Below are 15,682 nucleotides of genomic sequence, written 5' to 3'. Positions count from 1 at the left end.
CAAGTTCTGGATTCTCAAGCTGAGCAAGTAAGAAAGTAATGCTAACAGGTATAGAAGATGTCTAATGGCACACTTTTTCTGTTTACCCTTGTCTACCTATAGCAGTTTTGATTGCACCTGAGATGTGAATAAGAAAACTTTTTGGCAGTCATGGTCTTAATACTTGAATTAGTTCTGGCATCTGATTAAATAGAGCTGCTAAAATTAGGCAGCCAGCAAATCCAGAAGAACGTGCTAATCTCATAGCCACATAGATCATGTAATGAAATAAATAGTTCAGTGAAATAAGGTAGGAAAAAACAATAAATTAGAGACCAGCTTCTGAAGCAGCCTACTGCTTTTTAAACTCAGGTACTGGTTAAATTCTGTTCAATGTTTGATACATTGCAATCTGACAGTAGAACATGTTGAACTTCTGTAAAAATACATCCATCAAAGGAATTATTTATTTTTCTTATTGTGTATTTCTCATCCTTTTTGAGACTCTGTTGGTTTTGCTGATGTGACTCAGATACCTATATAATATATGACCCTGCTATCAGAGATTCAGTTTCCTTCTCTCTCTGATTTGAAGAGTTTTCTTTTGTGACTGTTGTACGTAAATCTAAGGGCTGCCACATACAATCTAACATTTCCCTTGTTGAATGTAAAAATTTACCAGCAGTTATTGCTGCTATTAGTTGAACTACTGAGGCATACTAAAAAGGAAAGAAGTAATCAAAACATCAACAGTAAAACATAAGAGGTTTACTTTGAAAAGTAAATGACATGCCAGAGAGCAGATGCTTAAACTACTATTGTCTGACCGCAGTGGAGCCAAGCAGTAGAGTATTTATGTGACAAGCAATCTCTGTTGTGTACACTCATGCATGCACTTTAATTCTGATGCTATAAACTATCAGAAAATACTTGCAGAGTATGAGTCAGCCAGTCTGAAGCCAAACTCTTGGCTCTCTGAGCTCTCTGAGCTGGCAATGAGTGGTCACTCTGCTCTATACTCAAAGTCGTCAGAGAGCAGACTTTGGAGTATAGTATGTTGCCTAATTTTGCTTTCGTAAGTTAACGACAAATAGCTTTAGTCTTTATCAATATAGTTGGTGTCATAATATAAAGCAGAAATGTGTCCTCACTCTTACAGGCTAATCTAACTGTCTTCTCACAGAGCTATGAACAGACAAAACCGCTTTGTTTTGTAATGTATTGATGTGTCTTTTCTGCTTTTTGCTATTTGTATAGCTATTTAACACAGAACATCTGAAGAAAGGTTAGGCCTACTTTTCTGTCAGTCGGATACATCAAGACAGCACTCTGAAAAGTCTATAGACCATTAAGGCAAGAGCCATTTAATATGTAAAAGAAAAGATGTAGCAGCAGAGAAGGAAAGGATGGAATAGTCAGTGACAGGAATATGACTGCTTTATGGAACAGAACTACAGGGTCAGCTTCAAATTTCAAATCAGTGTGTAACAATCATTAGCTTCACATTTGTTCTGATTGTTGCTGAACTGATTGAAGACACATATGACAGAATTCTAGAATAATTTTTAGCTTTTGTAAAATAGTGTTAAGGTATTTAAAAAAGAACTGTTTTCAAACAGAAGCTTAAAAAAAATATTTTTTTTTCTTTCCCCCAAAATTATTCTGGCAATGGTGGGTAACTTGAAGGGGCAACAACATGGGTCAAAAAAAGATTATTCAGCTTTTTCATCAGGCTGGCAATCTGTAATGCACATGGTTCAAGGACCTATCCTCTTAAAACTAGATTTTCTTCATTAAGCTTGTTGGCTAGGAGTTGCTAGAGGGTTTCTAGTCTGAGTAAGTGAAGTGTGTGTGTGTGATGGCATCTGTACATCATATTTATGATCGGTATGGCACACCAAACCCTTGATGAAATAATTTAATACAGGAATCTTCTTAGTAAGTAAAGTTTATATTTTAAAAGCTATTAATTTTCTACATAGTCCTTTTTCTACTTGAAGTTAAAGGTTACATGAAAGCACAGGTTAAAGTGAAGCTTTTCATGAAAAATTTTTAATTTTTTTTTTTTTTTTTGTGGAGATGCTTATGAATACTTGAAACCTTGAGGTGTATAAAGTGGATGTTTTTCCAAGGAAACTAAACTACAAGCTCCAGGTGGGCACCAAATGCATTTCAAATTCTGGTGGAGGTATAAGTGTCCAACCCAAAAGTTCATCCTTCAGGCGTGTTGAAGTCTCAGCACTAAATGCTTTGATATACTAATTAACTACTATTGCGTCATATTATTTGCTGCTGTACACATCTCCAGTACACAAAAGCCATCTAATTTGTTTTCCTGGTTTAAAGGGTGATAGAAGCCCTTCTAAGCTACAGTCCTTTTTGCTCTTTATGTTGTTTGCTATTTTTGTCTTAGAAAAGACACATTAAGTATAACTTGCAAGGAGGGAAATAATAATGATTCACAGAGAAAATTTCTTTTGCTATAGGAATTATCCATAGCCTTATTCTTCTGTACTGTTATGTAAAGTTATTCTATATTTACTTGGTGTCATTTATAGATCCCAAATTATTGATGGTAATGTATCTCCATAGGAGTGTCTAGTGAGTTCCTGGTGTCATGCTTCTGGAGTATATTAATTGCCGAAAAGAAGATTTTATTTTTTTTTTACTAGGGGGAAAAAAACCCCAAAGCCTGAACCACAAAAAAATCCCCACCAATAATGCTACAAGATTTGTGTTCGATTTGCCAAACCGAATATAAGAATAAATTCTATTGCTCTGTCCTATAGCTCGCTACTTAAATCTCATAATTCCTCAAAGCTGAGCCTTTGGTTCATTTCTAGCTAACAACACTAAGAAAAGATTATTTCCTTTGCCAGAATTGGTAGAATGATAGCTCTTGGAGACTACAGAATTTTAAATCTCTCCAACCATATAATCTCAGTGGACAGAATAGTTAACACTTCTGATATCATAGATTAGGTGTAGAACACCAGCAAAACAAAAGTTCGTATTTCTCCCTTGAAACCTAAACCATTTTCTTTTCAGCAGTACTTGAAAGTGTTAAAAACCTTTTATTCCAAGTACCCAAAGTTTGTTGTTAAAAAAAAAAAAAGATTGGACAATATTAATTGTGATGATTAATGAAAATACATGAAAAACTTTTGACTTAAGGGAATTGAAAGGTGTTCTTTTTGAACAAGGCCACCAATGAGCAGTAGTAGATTGCGATATGAAGAGATGAGAACAAAATATGTGTAGAATGGCTGCTGAAGTCCACATCAGTTACAAAACAAGATTTATCAAGAAAAGCTGTGTACCTGGCGATTCAGCTGTCTGCATCTCAATGAACTAGGGTATCACAGGATTTCTGGGAGAACTCATACTTTGATATTCACCATATGCTTGGCATAACTGTCCATCTCAGAGTGTTCTACCCCTTTTGACAAAGAAAAGAAATTTTTCTTAGTGCTGTTAGGTTGGAATGAACAAAAAGCTCAGGGAGCTAGCTCAGCTTTGAGGAATTAGGAGCCATAACAGAAATCCAAATCTCATGGAAGTTTGCTTGTTTGTTTCCCCCCCCTAAAAAGATGTTAGGCTGCACATCTACATTTAAGGAGCTAGTTTAGGATACAGATGTAAGAACTGCTGGACCTAGAGTTTGACTCTAAATATTTAATTAAAAAAATGTATTTTAAAATCCATCCTTCCATGCATAAAACTGAATCAGCTAGCGATTGAACCATGCGAAGAAGAAATTAGCTACTTAATAAGGTTTGAACTAACAACTGCTAGAATAAGTTATAGAACCGGGAAACTGGTATTAGAATCCTGTAATTGGGTGCTTGATTGTATCAAGCCTTTGTAAATCTGTCCTGGATTCTTAAAATTGCTGATGCTCAGAATATTTTTAGTACTATGGAAGCTGAAGTAGTTGATTGCTAGGGGTAACCCATCATAGTTATTTTTATCACAAGAAACCATCAGACCTAGGCCAAAATTGCAATAATGGGTTTCCTGTTAGGAAAGACCTTTACCTCACTAAAATCCAAGTGCTGCTGTTAGCCTCACTAATTTTCTGAATTTCTTGAAGTTACGACTCATACTTGAATTTTCTTAATTTCTCTAAGAATATATCGTATTTTCATGATGAAAACCGGACTGACATTCAAACCCTCTGTGCTTTAATTTTGTATGTACACGAGAAGCTATTTCAGGGAAATAGGCTGGGACTTGAAAATCCCTGATGTCACAGGGATAGCCAACTCCTTAGAAAAAGAGGCGTGAGCGCATTATTTTCAAGGCAAGACTGCCATCTAGTGGCCTCTGTGTGCAATGACTCGCTGAAGGCACAGATTTTGCAGGAAGATTCCCACACTAGGAAACGTCGCCCCTGCTGCTGTTGCTAACAATGTCAGTCTGCACCGGCAAAGCTTTTGTATCTCAATAGAAGTCGTTCTGAATCAAACGAAGACTTATTGGACTTTATGTCTGAGTGGCATAACAGACGAAGAATAATATTCAACAACGTAACACAAATGCTTTGTAGAAATCAGTGCTGCTGGAGGTGTGTCCATTTAAAGGAGAATCACAAACCCCAGAGATTTCTTTATCAACAGGACTGTGCTGCAGTCCGTCTGCTCAATATGCATGAGAGAACTAGGTGCTGCCATTTTTTTATTATTTTTTTTTTCTAGCAGCAATACTGTTTGATACAAATAAGAAGCCGGGCAAATATTCAGCTAATTGTCCTCATGAATGCTGAAGTTTGTTGGGGATGGATTGCAATGGCTATGTCAGGTAGCTGATTTAAATTGTTTACGTCTTGGTTTTACTGCATTTAAGTGCACTTGGTGTGGTATTGGAATATAAGTTTCAAAGTGGAACTTCTGCCTATGATATTTCATCTCCACTACGCTTGGGAGACCTGCCTTCTTAGTACAAATGAAGTACATATTTTGGGTGAATTTATGAAAGCTGGGGAAAACCTGCCTTGATCATACAAAGAAAAATGTTTAGAGTTACCCTTTACAGGGCAGCCAAAGAAACTTTTGTGCTACTAGTTAATATTCCTTACAATCTTACAAATTATATGTGTACAGCTGGCAGGGTTTACCAAGTCATGTCCTTGAAAACTAACATTTATTTATGCTAGCTTTTATTATGCTACTTCTAATTATATATAAATATGTAATTAGAAAGAGATGCACAATTTTCAGTCTTAACATGGGTATTGCTCTGCTTTCGAAGCATCTAGTGATCTCTGAGTTGATCCTCCTCTCAATGGAGGAAGCTCAGGCTTCTTTGCTCACCCCTGCTCTGCTACCAGATGCAGGCACCCGGGCAGCCCACAGGCAGGTGTTTCCAGCAACAGCCAAAGGAAAAGAGAACTTTGAGGTCCTTGGGCTTTCCCCTGTCTTTTGGCATGAGGTCACCTGCCTCATGTACCAGTAGGCCCAGCTGGTCCTTTGTGTTCAATCGCTTGCAGATGTCACCTGAGCATCTTTTCTTGCTTCTTGTGAATTTAGTTTGAAGCTATGAGAAGAACGTGGCTATGTCCTCTCTCAAGGATGCTGAAACGCTGCTGAAGAGGACATGGTGTGGCCCCACTGGCCTTTCTTCTCCAGAGTGAATCAAGTCAGTTGTGTCAGCCTTTCCTCATATGTTCCGTGCTCTGCCTGCTTGCTCACCTGGGTCTTCTGGGCATTTGCTGTAGCTTGCTAATGTCCTTGTTGGTGTGGTGACTACTAGAGTGGACTTAATCTTCCTGCTGTGGTCTGGCAATTGAACTTTCCCATCCTGTTGGCTTGAGTTTGATCAACAGCATGGAGAGTGGGAATAATGGAACCAGTGTGGGGCACCTGCCTAAGAACCAGGTGACTTGAAAAAGGTGGGTACAGGCTGTTAGGACCTTCCAACAGCAATTGGAGACTGTGCCAAATGTCTTACTAAAATCTAGGTAATTAACATCTCCTGCTTTCACCTGTCACACTGGCCAGGCAAGATATATTATTACAGTTTTTTAACAGTTACTTTACAGTACAAGAGACAACCAAAGTTGGTGTAAAGCTCTTCTGCTTGGTCCAGCTTCCTGTAGGAACACAAACTATTTGACTTTTGGCTGGTGTTTACACTTTTCTCTAGTCCTTTTTATACTATGCCAAAGAAATAGGGGAGAACTTCCTAAAAAACATTGTTAACACTGTGCTGTGGGTTTCTATTTTATCATGTCTTATTAATGAACAGAATGGTAATCTTTATTATGACCATGTATCTTTTTCCCCCCAGAATTTATTGCTGCTTAGCACTTGATAGAACAGATTCAAAAAACATCTATGGACTGCCTGCTATATATTTCAGAGTCTCTCATTACAACCTAAAACAAAGTAAGGTAATGCATCTTGGCAGCAAAAAACAAACCTTATTTTTTTCTGAGACTTGAAAAATACTTCATACATAGCACAAGGGTAGGCAGTGAATGTTTATTAATGTCACTGGAATTTATACATCAATGAAATATGTAATTACAGTGCTAATATCCATTAATTCTCCAAGGCAAATTATTATTTGTTATAACGTGATGTCACATTAAAAATTAGTGAAACGGGCTAGCTATAATTGCTGCAAAACTGACAATACTTTTTCATAATAGAGCAGAATCTGAGACTTCATACAGTTACCTAATTGCAATTAAAAAAAAAAGTTTGTTTCTCTAAGTAAAATATGTTGTCTGTAAGTAAAATAAATTAACTACACTATCCCGTAGAGTATTAATGGGGTTTTGTAGTTTTATTCTATCTGAAAGATGTTCTTGATTGTCATGAGTATGTGTTTTGATAGTTTTAAAAATCATAATTTCTTTTTAATATAATAAATTAAGCTAAAAATACCCACCAAACCCAAAGCAAAAAAACTAAAAAAACCAAACAGCTAGAATAATCCAAAGTAAAGCAAACACTAATTTTCTCCATACACCTTCCATTACATGCTTTCCTGTGTGTTTTATTTGAAGTTTTTGAACAGCAACTAATTTTCTCCACTGAAATGTAGAGCTGCCCTAGTCCTGTATCATTTCATGTTAAATTCAGTAGTGCCTATTCAACTCAATTTCCTCTACAGAGACAGAAGAAATGTCCTGGGTTACCAGAAATGCAATTTCTTCACAGAAATTTTCTGTGCTATTTATAAGAACAGACCATTTCCAAGCATTTAACTATGTAAAGTGGATGCCAGCTTCTCTGAAGTACCTTTCATTTACCCCAGGGACTTTCTTTGTGTCTTGCAGGAATAGTACTGAGAATACACAAAAAGTATGTTCTTAGATCTGTGCCAGACAGATCCTATTAAAATAAATCAGTTACATGCATTCACCAGTCTTCTGGAAGCACGAACCCCAACCAGTTAAAAATCCGTAACATTTTGGAAAGTCATTTAGTACATCTAGGTATCCAGAAAAACATCTAAATGAACTTCCTCTGAAAGTAGAATTGTTGGAAGACACACATAGTTGGTTCAATTACTGGATTGAATACTTTTCATGTACTCTTCCTAAAACCAAGACGTGCTACACACGTAGCCATAGGTAACAATTGTTGGAAATGTTCATCTGACTAAAACATCGCCTTGTCCTACAAAATCATTTTATATCACACAGTCATAGAGTAGTTCAGGTTAGAAGGGACCTCTGCTGAAAACAGGATCAACTAGAGCAGATGGTTTAGCACTGTGTCCGGTTGGGTTCTGAGTATTTCCAAGGGTGGAGACTCTACAACCTCTCTGGGCAACCCGTTACAGTGTTTCACCACCCTTAGAGTTAAAAAGCCTTTTTCTTACATTTAAATAGAATTTTCTGCCTTTCAATTTGTACCTATTGCTTCTTGGTCTCTCACTGGGCACCACTGTGAAGAGTCTGGCTCCATCTTTCCTTGTTCCCACCTGGTATTTGTACACATTCATAAGATCCCCCCTGAGCCTTCTCTTCTTCAGGCTGAACAGTCCCTACTATCTCAACCTCTCCTTGTATGACAGGTACTCCAGTGCCTTAATGATCTTTGTGGCCTCGTGCTGGACTCCAGTAAGTCCATACCTTTCTTGCACTGGGGAGCTCAGACTGGGATACAAGTCAAGGTACAGCAGTGCGAATACTGAGTAGAGGGGAAAAACTTCCCTTGATCTGCTGGGAATGCTCTTCCTAATACAGTCCAGAATGCAGATGGCCTTCTTTGCTGGCCGATAACACATTGCTGGTTCATATTGAACATTTTGTCCAACATGACCCCCATGTCTTTCTCTGCAGACCTACTTTCTGCACAAGTGACTTCCCTCTAACTGGATTTCACACTGCTGACTACAACACTTTGAGTCTAGTGGTTCAGCAAATTTTCAGTCCACCTCACTTTCCATTTATCTAGCCCATACTTCATCAGTTATTCAATAGAGATGTTAATGGAAGACTGTCAAAAGCCTTTCTAAAGTCAAGATAAACATCATCTACTCTCCCCTCATTCACTGATTGACCATTTCATTCTGAAAGGCTACCGATTGGTTAAGCATGATTTCCACTTCATAAATCTATACTGACTACTTCACAATTTCTGTCCTTAAAAAGTTTGGGAGTGGCTTCCAGGATCATTTGCTCCTTCACCTTCCCAGGGATCTAGATAAGACTGTCCTGTAGTTTCTTGGATCCTCCTTCTTGCTGTTCTTGAAGATAACAGTGACATTTGCTTTCTTCCAGTTCTCAGGAACTTTCTCTGACCAAACATGACCTTTCAAAGATAATCAAGAGTGGCCCTGCAGTGACATTGGCCACCTTTCTCAGCACTCATGGATGCATTCTGTCAGGTTCCCTTTCTTTAGATGTTCCCTAGCCTGATCCTTCTTTGCTGAGTGTAAGATTTCCTTCCTCTAGACTTCCCACTGGTCTCAGCAGCCTCAGAGTCTTGAAGGAAAATATGTCCAATAAAGATCAAAGTAAAGAAGGCATTGAGTACTTTGGCCTTTCCTATGTCTTCTGCCACCAGCTTCTCTGTCCCATTCAGCAGCACAGCTACATTTTCCCTACCCTTCCTTTTGCTGATTATGTGCAGAGACCTTAGTTGTTGCCCTTTACATCCCTGATCATCCTAACACTGCAGTCTCTCACAGTGTCTGTATTCCTCCTGGATCACATTAATATTCTTCCACTTCCTATATGCTTCCTTTTAATGTTTGAGTTTTAACAGGAGCTCCTTGTTCAGCCATGCAGGCCTTCTGCATCTTTGTTTGATTTTCTGGTCATTGAGTTGGACTGTTCTTGAGCTTGAAGGAGCTGATCCTTGTGAACCTATCAGCTCTTCCAGAAGCATCTTTGCTCTGGAATTGCATCCCATTGGACTCTTCCAAGCATGTCCCTGAAGAAGCCAAAGTCTGTTCTACCAAAGTCTGGGTCTGTGACTTTGCATGTTTTTGCTTGTTTCTTCCTCTCAGGATCCTGAGCTCCACTCTCTCATGGTCATTGTGGCATGCTGCCCCCAGCCTTTACTTCCTGGCGAGTCCTTCTTTGTCTGTATTAGGGCCAACTAAGTGCCTTTCCTCATCAACTACTTGATCAATTTTGTCAGGAACTCACATCAGTGCACTCCAGGAATCTCTTGAGTTGCTTGTGCTCTGTGTAATCCCTCCAGCTGATACTGGAGTGATTCTTCAAGTTCCTCATGAGGTCGAGGAGCTGCAGATGTGAGGCTTTTCCATGTTGTGTGGAGAAGGCCTTGTATACTAGTGCTTCTTGCTCAGGCAAACTGTAGCAGACACCTACCAAAAAATCAGCCACACTGGTCTGCCCTTTATGATTAACCCCTAAGCTCTACACTGGTCATTATCCATGTCTCTCACATAAAAGGCAGCTTCCCCTCCTTGCTTTCTCAGTCTGTCCTTCCTATAGAGGTTGTATCTACTCATTACAGCACTCCAGGTGACTGATCTGTCTCACCATACTTCTGTGATACCAATCAGATTGTCACCCTGCAACTACACACAGACCTCTAATTCCTCCTGTTTGTTCCCCATGTGCTAATCCCACTTTCTTACTGCTGAATGCTGTTCCTTTCAAGTAGGAATCCATGAGCTAAGAAACATCTTTAAGTTGCCCAGAACATAGCAAAGGAAGGAAAACCACTCTCAGAAAAGACATCCTCCACTTTGGAGCAACACATCAGAGACAGGATAGAGGGTCAGTAAGCAGATCTCGTGCTCCACCAAAGCACTGTATGAAATAATATGCTATATATGAGTGCAAAGAAGAATTGCATGCATGAGGACACACATGTAAAGGATCATACCTGAAATGACATGGAAGATTACAGCCTCTCAAAGAGTTCCATAATGTCCCTAAGTCTCATTAATTTTATGATCTTTTTTATTTTTTCCTAATGCCTCCAGCATCTTGTGATTAAGTGAAAATTTTACCTTTCTTTTAAAGAAACAGTTTGGCATTACATGTTCAAATAAATTTGAGAGTAGAAATCAAAAAGTTGAAAATCCAGAAAACAGGTAAAAAGAAAACAAAAAGAATTTTACTGTGAAATTAGTATATTTTAACATCAATAAGAATCAATGATCAGCTCCTGAACCCTGAGTATATGTGGTAGAGTGGAGAATGTGTATTATACTGAAGACTTTTGTAGTAGTCTGTCTGTGATGGCAGGACTGCCTAACATCTGACTTGCTTCATCACCGTCACAAAACAGAAGTACTACCTTCTGTATAGATATTTTTGTTTACTTTTAAAGTTGACAATTGTTGCAGCCTACCTAATTTGTGCTAGAGCACATGTTAATTAGTGAGCACTGTATCTATTCTGCATGATAGTACACATACACATTTATTGTCCAAGTTGTCAAAATGACATAAAGTAGCTATCATGCATTTGTTTTTTTCATTTCACCTTCACTCATTCATACTGGCTTTATCTTTGGCTTGCGTTCAGTAAAACCAAACCTGTCATGTCCACAAAGTTTAAATCTTTTTAAACTGTCTGTTCCTTTCTGACATGGACAGTAAGTCTATTGCAGATAGGTTATTTACTGCAGTACTTCCTCTGTTCTTCCTCCCATCTTTTCCAGTGCCGTTAAATTTAATTATTCCTTCGATATTCTTTTACAAATCCTTGTGCACAGACAATATTGTTGGTATACCGAAATCAGAATTTTACCTTTCTAGACTCTGAACAACTAATAAAACTGAAAGCATGAAAAGCAAGCCAAAGGAACTTTTAAAAGGAAAATTTAAGGTTATTTTTTTTCTTCTTCCTCTTACAGAAGTCTTTTGATAGGTACTGGTCATTCTTCCTACAGCTGTTCCAACCGCATGCAAAGAGACTATCAATCTGCTGTGAGCAAAGTATTGCACTGACTGTTCAGCAACCTGACATTAGCAAGAGATCTACGTAACTTCAGAATCATATTTGAAAGTTAGCTGACCTATAATACTCACGTTCCGAATTAGCTCTTATTGATTATTGAGTCTAAACAGATCATGAATTGTCTTACAACCAGTGCTGCTTCTCTTCCAATTATGATTTTAATGATCTTTCCAGCTCTTCTGACCTTCAGCATAAAACTCTATTGCATATGACTCAGTTTTATTCTATCCATGAAGTATTCAACATTAAGATGTCATATGTGTAGTTCCAGAAATACCACCAGATCAAATTAACCAATCAGTATTTGCATGGTATCATTGACCTGATCAGTGGGGTGGAATTATTTTCTTTATCCGTGCATTAAAGTCAACATTAAATGCTTCCCTCTTTCAGAAATATCTACAATTTTTTTAATTTCTTAGGGTTTGCTTACTTTGATGAGTTGAAAATACATCTATCTATCCCATAAAATAACATCTAAGCAGTATAATGCATTTAGAAGGAAAAAATAGAACTTTGTTGTCTGGTGTTGAATTTCATGGTTCTGCTTATCATTGAAACAAGTATTGCGGACTGCACAACCACCTGTAATGTGATGGAATTTTATCTACTTGGAAGATATAAAGTTTTGTTGTCTTACAATATAATGCACTGAATCTTTTGCATCCCTGCTTAAGCTGTCTTTCCTACTTATTTTTGTGTTTCATCCTCAAAAAATATTGCTTCATCAGATGAATTCTTTCCCCAGATACGATTATTTCATATTAAGCTACACTTAATTGATGTTCCCTTCTTCCCTTCCTGTTTCAGGATTAAAACTTTAGAGAACCATTAGGAAAAAAGTAGAGGTGGGAAACTACCAGCAGAAGAGTTGAATTGACAGGTGTGCTGGGTATTCCTGTTGCTGCCTGGCCATCAGGATGCTTTCTAGTAAGATGCCTTTCTTTTTTTTGTATTCCAAATTTATACATCAGTTCATCATTAGTACATTCCTGTTTCCTAGTTAAAGTAGGATGAGTAGATGTAAATTTTGCCTCTCTTGCCTTTTTTTCTGAACTGTAGATGTCACTCTAGGGCTGACCAATTGTTGTATGCTTCTTAAAGCAAATTACCAAGTAGGGGAGGGAAGTGCTGAAGATTTTAATTGTTTACTCGTGAAATATTTATGTTTTTATATCTTAGCTTAACATAGAGGAGTTGCAGTAAAACTCTGGCACTGAATTACAAATTATGGATCCTAGAAAAAACAACATTTTTTTCAGTAACTTATCTGACTCAATAACAAGCATTTTTCAGGAAATACATTTCTAGTGAATGCTAATTTTATTGTATTTGAGAGAGTTCTGGAAACCAGATAGATGGCTTAAAATTTTTATTTTGTTTTAATCACTAATAAAAACACTAATCTTGGCAATATATGTATTTAGACAGGTATTTTAAGACAGCTACCATGTGAGGTCTCTAAAAGGTTAATGTTATTTAGGTAACCAGTTAGGCTTACTGGAGCCTTTGCATTCACTTATGTTCAGATTTCGTAGTCTTTCTATATTACATTTGAAAATGAGAGGTCCAAAGAAAGTCAATTACATTTGTTAGAATCTTATTATGGACAAAACTGGAACCCACCTTACATGGGGAGCCAGCAATCTACTGTTAGCAAATCAACATATCAACAACCTCATAAAAATACAACCAGAAGTTTTATTAGTCCAGTTACAACACATGCCAAAGTATTACAGAGAGGTCCTGATCCCTGAGTTGTCAGGGCAGTAAGGAGCCTTGGGCTTTCTGCTAGTGATAACAAATCTGAATTTACTGAACTATGTAGATCAAATGTGCAGAAAGTCACCCATGGAGACAATAGTAAGCGTTATGCTCAGCATTTAACTACATCATAATTTAGACAGTAACTTCTATAGCAACCTTCTTTACTCCATGAAGGAGGAGGTGACTGCAGAGGGGATTTCAAAGCCCTAAGCTGCTGCTGCTCTGAATCACTTCTGGAGAAGCATCTTTCTCAGCTCATTATGCAATGTGTCATGGCCCCATGAGTGCTGCAATGCCCCACTGTCCCATCCCAGTCCCCAGGGTTTCCCCCATTATTCCCACAGCCCGGGACCCCATGTCAGCCCCCTAGAGCCGCCAGCCCCTGCCCCAGTGACCCCACAGCGGGGCTGGTCTCCAGCTGCCCACAGTGCTGCCCTGCCCGGCCGTGGGTCCTGCTGAGCTGGGCCCACCCGTGGGTCCATGTCCCAGCCTGGCCTCGGCCTGGCCCCATCCCCAGGGAGGTGCCCGGTGCAGGGGCTGGGGCTGCACCGGTGCCCCCCGGCTGCCCTGCTCCTGGCTAGGAGATGGGACAAGCCCTGGCTGCCAGGCCCCGCCATCACCCACCCAGGAGAGGCCCCAGGGAGGCGCTGGCCCTCTCAGTACCCCCGCAGGTATCTCAGGCAGGGCCTATATGCTGAGGGCTGAGCTGAAGGGGGCTTCTGGGCATGGACAGAGGTGGGGTGATGCCCTTGGTCAGGCTGACCCCAGGATGGGTCAGCAGTGTTCTCAGAAGCCTGACAAAGCCACCTGGAAACACCAGCTACCTAAATGAGATGCCAAAAGTTGGATGTTGTGGATACTAATCTTGATTCTTCCAGGCATTACCCTGCTTTGTTTTAAATTATCAAAATTGCCATCAGTAAACTTTAGGATGCATTTGGTTTTATTCTGTTCCTCTAACATTTTATCTAGGGAATAACATACAGAAGTTTAAATCCCTGCAGAAGATTCATGTGTTTGCGGGTACAGTGTTACCCACCCCTCCACACTATTAACTTTCTCATTCCAATACCTAAAATTGCTTTCTGAAATCTGCCAAGAGGTTCAGATGCACTGTTACATGGATTTAAAGGCATTTTAAAAGATAAGAGTTTGTAGCAAGTTTCGAGCGCTAAAAAAGGGAAAACAAAACTTGAAACTTCTCCTTAAACTGAAGGAAATGAGAGCTCTGGCAGGCAGGTGACATGACAGTCTCTTAACTAAATGTTTTGGTCAAACGGGGTTATGAAAGGATACACACACACACACACAGAGACACACTCACTCACTTAAATACTATATACTGCTTCCTTGAAGTACCTAATGAAAGCATCATAGTACTGGATTAACATGGTAGAACTGAAGTTTGTAATTTTTGTGTGGCCAGCTGGATGACTTCTCTAAAGAGAAAATATGCCTTTGGAAAATTACTTCTGATACGAAGTACATATATTTGGAAAATGAGTGAAGGTACTCTCCCATTTGAGTACACAAATATAGTCAAACAAACATTTATGGAGATTAATGACCTGAGACAATCTGGACTGACTTATAATGAGGCAGGTAAAATAGAGCTTGAAGGAGAACTGTCATCCTACTTTATCTGGTCTGCCAACAGCCTGAATAGTGCTTGTTGCATTGCCATATAAATACAACAACTTTGTGTTTTGCCTCTAAACAGAAGACATGAGAGCTTGTTGAAAGGTATGACTTAATTTCTTTAAGAAATCTTCTCAAAGAAAATCAGTATATTTAATTATTTACCTCATATCATTTGCACAGTAGGATAGGTTTTCTTGTTTTCCTCGCATACTTGGTCATTCCCTTTACAGCCAGCATCAACTCATTTCTTCACAGTCCCTCTGTAAGTATAATCAGATTTTTAAACAATCATACAAATCCTTAAAAAACTGCTTCCATAACTCCATATGCTGAATTGTCCTTGTTTTTTTCCAGTTCATCCTCAAAATTTCCATGCTTTTTGAAAGTGATTGTTTTCATATCTAGCTTTTCCAACAGGAGAACTGAGGGAAAAGCTGTTATAAAAGAGAAAACTGCTATTATCAGCACAAAGAGGTTGTTTATTAGAAACTCTTTATTCAACCCATATTTGTTCCTCCCTGCTCAGGTCCCTTAAGGCACTATTGAAGGCTCTTGGTTTGCCTGCCTGTGCTTTTGACCATCTGTGATCCAGCCCAGCTGTGGAACCGTTGGGAGAAGACCTGTGAGAAGCAGGTGCCTGGCTCAATCTTACTTCATTCTTAAATGATCGTACTGTATGCTTCCTATGAGTCTTATTTTTCTGACCTTTGACTTTTTTAGGCCAAGAAGATGAATCTTAAGTTTAAGATGAACTGTATGTTTTTGTTTCAATTGCATCTGAAATCTTTTACTGGTATGTAAATGTTTAATTAAAAAAAAAAAAAAAAAAAGAGTGCCACTTCATTTCTCAAACTTTTAAAAGTCATAATCACCTTCAAATTGCCCTTTGATGTG

The sequence above is a fragment of the Falco biarmicus genome, chromosome 3 (genome assembly GCF_023638135.1).
Source record: "Falco biarmicus isolate bFalBia1 chromosome 3, bFalBia1.pri, whole genome shotgun sequence".
Lineage (NCBI taxonomy): Eukaryota > Metazoa > Chordata > Aves > Falconiformes > Falconidae > Falco > Falco biarmicus.
The sequence above is the reverse complement of the archived record's forward strand: the minus strand, read 5'-3'. Positions refer to the sequence as shown.